Below are 6,000 nucleotides of genomic sequence, written 5' to 3' on the forward strand. Positions count from 1 at the left end.
GCAATTTCACAAGACATTTCTCCTTTGTAGGCGAGTTTTATATTGGGCAATGGATAGGATTATACTTTGCTCACTGGGCAGAGTTTATTGTGTGAACATACAGTACCAATGCAGCCACCCGGCTTCTGAATCACTGTGCTAACTGCAACATCCTTCTCCTGCTAAGGCGTGAAGCCCAAAGACTCAGCCTGTGCTAAGCCTTCCATTTTCATCAATGTTTCTGCTTTACTGTCTGACTAACTGCTCCTAAATTATTTTACTCAGCGACAAATACAATGAGACCTAGGAAAGCCCGTTAATCCAGAGTGCGTCGCTCCCTCATCTGTCATCCCTACGCTGAAGAGGAGCAACTTACAAAAAGCTACAAAGCACCGTAACAACGTTCGTTGCATCCAAAGATACAATTGTGTATGCGATGCGTCGCTTGAGGGGCAGACGGGTGTGCAGTAAAGGCTGAGGACGAGGGGGGACTGGACTGCAAGGACATGCTGATCTTACATCCAATGAACAACGGTTGGGTGGGTGAGTTACTGTTGTTAACTGACACAGTCGCCATGTGGACATTTAATAGACTTTAAGAACCCTTTCCTGCTGATTGATACGTGTGACGTCACCCATGCCAGCTCATGTACACCTAGCCCCTTCATTAGACTGTCCACCCCCGCCCGCAGCCGTTCTTCTCTCAAGCCACTGAGTAACCCGAGACACTGAATGTCAAGCTGTGCATAATCATTGTGTGAAGCCCCCCCCCACCACCTCACCTCCTCGAGAAATGAAAGTGACCGACCTTGAGGGCAGTTTCTATCAGGCGACACCAAGCCTGGCTGCAATGGCACATTTCCAGAGTTTATCAGCTACACAAGGGCACCAGACTATCCTAAAACCGGCAGGCTTATGGCGCTTCATGCCAACTCCCATAATTCAAACTAGTCAAACAGTGCACAACGTAGAACACAAATTAAAGTGTTACTATGGAAACATCAATCTATGCAGCAGTATTATTGAAATTGCAAAATGTGAGCAATATTTATTCCGGTCAGCAGGAAGATAATAGTTTACAGTGCTTAAAATAGCATAAATGAAATAGAAATGTAATTTACAAAAAATGCATATATTTTTACGTGCTTATTACCTCTGTGAGAAACTAAAGGCAAAAGTAGAAATCTTGGTCCTAATAATACAAAATTAACATGAAAATGTGATAAAAAATTAAAACTTCACAATCCAAGGAAACCTTAAAAAGACCCTTAAAGACCACTCACGTTTTATACCGTATTTATTATGAGAGCAGGTACCTTCAAATAACTGAGTAGCTTTATAATGTTATTGTAAACAGTATAAATAAAGCATGACAGGTATTTATTTTTCTACACAGGGCAGAATAATAGCCAGTAACCATGCAGTGAGATAAGACGGAGACACCCATGACGCGTCTTCAGAGGGCAATGTGGCCACCTCCGCACGTCTCGGGTTTATGTATTCTTATGTCTGTGTGGGTTTCCTCCCACAATGCAAACAGCTGCACTTAAGACACTGAATTACTAAATTAAAGGGCGAGTCTGAGAAATTCTGCAAGCTCCCACTCTTTCGGAGGGACATCCTCACCTGATCATCCAGCTAAGTCCATGTCTCTACACCTAATTTTAGTTCTAACAACACATTTATTATGGCAGAAACATGCCCAAAGAGGAATGGGTTGCCATTTTCTATAACTATCATGATCGTTCATTTTTGTTTCTTCTGTTATATTGTATTCTGGTTTTATTCTGCCCACATTTTATACCAGATAATATTAACTAGTTCAACATATACCTTTTATGCTGTTCATGTAGCCAAATCTCCAAGCACTATCGGGCAACCCTGCTAGAAAACAATGGTATTCTTTGTCCCCAACAGGGGCCAGCCATATAAACGCTGACATTAATTGTTTCTCTCATTTGTTGTTTTTTTAAGACCAAATAGGTGGGAAAAAACCGACAGAAATACACATTCAATTTCCAAAAAGCCAAAAAGAGCCACACATCTGCTTTGCAGAAATACATTATTAATTAGATTTATTTTTCCCTATCAAAATTAATTCGTATTCAGAAGAGCTCCTCTCTCATTCTAATATTAGTCATTTTTCCTTCACTCCCTGAACCGCTGATTTTAATACATCATTAGCATGAAGGTTCAAGCCAAAAACTGTTTAATTCCACTTTGAATAGGTTATTGTATCTATAAAAATACGATATATATGGAAATAGAACCATCGCTCTCCTTTACCATTTATACATGCCAAGTACTGCCATGCACTCTGTTGACAAATTATTAAACAAATTTTGTATTATGGGATGGCTACAATACAATGGAAGAGCTCACAATAAATATGCAAACAGAAATAAGAATTTGAGCCACTTACTTTGAAGTCCATAGAGCTATATATAAAATCAAAACTAAATGATTATGGATTATCTGGCAGTAATATTTTTGCATCATGTCTATCTAATTTCCAACAGAAAGAAACCTTGAAATGATAAAGTGCCAGAAGGACACCACCAAATGTTTGAAAAAATGTTGATTAAAGCACAAGCCATAATATATTATTTTATAAAAGTAGCTAAAAGATCAACAAAGCATCACAAACATTAAACGAAATGTATTTTAACGTGAAATATTTTGCAATGACATTCAGAGATGCAGTCCTTCCAATTACTGCTGAATTTAAATGCAATTTAGTCTATAAGGCTTATAGACTCGCTAAACAGGTGCTCAGCAGTGCAGCAACGTCTGAAACCAGATCAAATGTTGCAGTAAGATCCCATTAGTTATAAAGCCTGTAATTAGCCAACTATAAAATACAATAATCCCGTTGAAGTTGGAAACTGATACTCTGTGATGCAATGTTAATAATGTTAATAAGGCTAACTGGTTTTCAAAGTTAAAAAATTGTTGTTAAATGAGTCGCTTTTATGTATTTTCAGAAACGCATCTCTCCTATGCAACATCAAAAAAAAAAAAAAAAAGCAAATTTTCCCTTTTGGGTGAAATACCACAGCCTCTACATAGAGCTCTATACATTTAAGGCACCACTGTCTTTTCAAAGAACACTAAAAACCACACACCACATGATCACCCCTTACTGCTTCTGATGTGCTACAAGCAAAAATAGACCATGGCAACCCAAGAGCTTCCACAGTCAATTCCAAGTATCTTGAACCGCTACTGTTCTCCTCCCAAGAGGCCTGACATTTTTGCCATAGTGTGAGGTTAAAGAGACCTGGTTAGTACAACCTCACTACCCATTAATAGAGAGGTTCTGACACTATGAAATAACCATAAAAAAATACTCAGGGCCCAGAATGTCAAAAGATTATCTATTCATATAAAAGACCCATTCGGCATTTAGGCTAACCCACCGAAATGTAGCTCTTTCATAAGCTCCTTACCTTGCTGTCACACTCAGGTCTGAACTGAAGCAAATGATGGACTGGAAAGAAACAGCAGGAATGATATTGTGCCATGAGTGACTCAATACATGGAGAGGGGAGGAGAAGGAGACATTGGAGGTGACAGAGATGCTGAGAATAAGCACAGCATGCTCACTGACATCATCGCCTAAGACTAGATGCAGAGGAAACTATGGTAACCGTTCTTTGCACTCACAGTCAAAAGACCTTAATTGTCTGGACTGCTATGGGGCTTGGGCTATTTAGGCTGGCAATCAATGCTGAAAATGAGAGTTTCCACAAGGGCCAGAGATCTGACAGGCAGCAAAGAAGATATCTGCTAGATCTTATTATCGCCAGGTAGCAGGGGAAGGAGGAACCAGAAATAACTTCACCATCCTGTCTAGAGAAAATTAGGCCTAATCTATTATTGTTTTGTCACTAACTCTAATGGCGCTTAGTGAAAAACAGAGGCAAGATCCATGCCACAGGGAAAAAAAGTCTCTGAAAAAAAGGAACATTTCAATTTCACTAGACTTACGCCACATGAGGACGCACATAACAACTAAGTCTGTTCGTTTTCTGTACCCACATCGATTGAGCTTCTTTTTAATAGAAATAAATACTCCTCGCAGCCGGCCATGATATATTACCTATTTCTGGATCCCACCAACCGATCCTGCAGATGTGACTGCATCAGCTCTCAGTAATTAAATTTGGAGGATCTGGAGTGTCAATGCCAATAAAAGCACTCAACCCAAGCCCAACAGCCAAGACCTTCATCATCCAGTATAATGGATGTGATGGCAGAAAAGTGGGTGATGGGGTCTTCCTGGAAGAATGGAGAATGATTATTATGGGAAGCATTACTATTACTTCTAATTCCAATAATAATCATTATAAATGAAAAAGAAAAACTTCAATAATACAACAAAGATATACCGTAATAACTTAATTGTAATCGAGAATGGCAACTTAATTGGTAGGTAACACTAATATTTAAATAAAAATCTATCAAACTCTAAGGTAATATAAATTGCTTAAAACCTTTATCGGCGTGTTATTTTTTATTATTATTATGGATTTTGTTAGATATCCCTAAAGGCGTCGGCTGATGACTAAGGGAGCAACGTGCCCTACCTACGTGAGAGAGTGAACGTAGCCCGAGTTACACGGCGCTTCTCCGCAGTAACTACGCTCCTATTTTAACACCTCCAGATGTTCTTCAAGGAACAATAACCGCTATATTCCTTCATAATCACTACAAGGTCCCCAGACAGCTGGAATATTGCGAAACGCCTCTTTTATTAGACACACACACTGACACGTTACCAGCGTCTACATGTCAAAATCAGCATAACAACGACAAAGGCAGCTGGTTACACTTTGACGAAATAATTAAATTAAATTACCAAAAACACTTCTAGCTCTACAAAGTCGTTAGAAGTCTGCGCAAATTTAAACAACAGAAGTGCAGCAAGAAAATGTCAGCAGGACAAAAGCAAAAGACGGCTGAGAAACTAACTTGCGTAGTCTAGCTGAATTTGTGTCATTCATAATTGAGCGAATAGTTATTTTACCTCTAAGGATTATCACAGCTCCCAGACAAGGTGTGTCGACCTACAATAAGAAACACAGCAGTTTCACTTTCAGGCTGCAAGTGCAGGCTAAACAGCGCAACAACTTGGCAAATCCGCCGCAGACAGTACCCCCCCGCACACCCCCCGGAGCCCGCCCTTCGGTACCAGGATAGCAGTACACGTCGGTCTGCAAATGACCCGGCCGTAAAGTGACCGTAACCCAGCGCGGAGACCGCCACCGCCGTCGGATTGCTAGGTAGCGAGCAGCCGGGTTAGCTTAGCTTCACAGCGGGGTTGTGCTCTCCCCAAACCCCAAGTCCTTTAAACCCGGCTGCTAGCTAACTAGCTAAGGCTGTGATTCCTGAGGGGTGGCATTCCCAATAAGTAGCCAAGTTCCTAAGCCATATAGTTAAAAAAAAAAAAACCAGCAGGCAGTTCTCCGAGCACATCCGCGTTTCCCTTTCTGCCCCGTTTCGCAACAAGCCCGGTAAAAATGAGCCCAAACAGCGACTTACTTTTACTTTTTGCTTCGACTCTCCTTCTTGGCACGATAACTCGACCTGAGGTAACCCTAAGCTCCTCCGAACGGCAATACCACATGGAGCAGATTTTGAGGAAAACCAAGTAAAAGTCGGCTGTTGAAAGACATCCACCCCCTCCCCTTTTTCAAGCTTCGTTCGTCCTGTGGAGTTTTTCCACGGAAGCGGCTGATAATATTCGTGCCCTAGACTCTCCTTGTTCCATGCGTTTAGCTACCGTCCGCTAGGGGGCGACTACGCGAAAGGTACCCAAATCATCCTCCATGTGGACTCTGAAAGAGTAAAGGAAAATGCTTCGGGGCGGTCTTTATGAAAAGGGGCGCGGTGTGGTCGGCTTGGGCTCAGTTAGGGCCACCGGTGATGTCCGACAGGTCAGACTGTGGCAGAGCTGCAGCTATGGTGTGGGTCAAGTTTCTAGGCATTTGCACCTCAAGCTCAGCTGATATTCAACAC

The 6,000-nt window shown here is 41.4% G+C and overlaps 1 protein-coding gene across 5 annotated transcripts in view; it reads right to left on the reverse strand.

The window, feature by feature from the left end:
* pam (peptidylglycine alpha-amidating monooxygenase) overlaps nt 1-5,777 on the reverse strand; it is a 56,199-nt gene extending 50,422 nt beyond the window's left edge. For 2 of the 5 annotated variants that reach the window (XM_049019374.1, XM_049019371.1), the window contains exon 1: nt 5,524-5,777. The gene's annotated coding sequence lies outside the window, so the exon portion shown is untranslated. Of the gene's footprint in view, nt 1-3,428; nt 3,546-5,008; nt 5,049-5,523 lie in introns of those variants that run through there. The other 3 variants (XM_049019372.1, XM_049019375.1, XM_049019373.1) reach the window with 3 other exon arrangements.
* Between the last annotated feature and the right edge of the window lie 223 nt (nt 5,778-6,000).

This window comes from Brienomyrus brachyistius, chromosome 7 (genome assembly GCF_023856365.1).
Source record: "Brienomyrus brachyistius isolate T26 chromosome 7, BBRACH_0.4, whole genome shotgun sequence".
Taxonomy (NCBI): Eukaryota; Metazoa; Chordata; class Actinopteri; order Osteoglossiformes; family Mormyridae; genus Brienomyrus; species Brienomyrus brachyistius.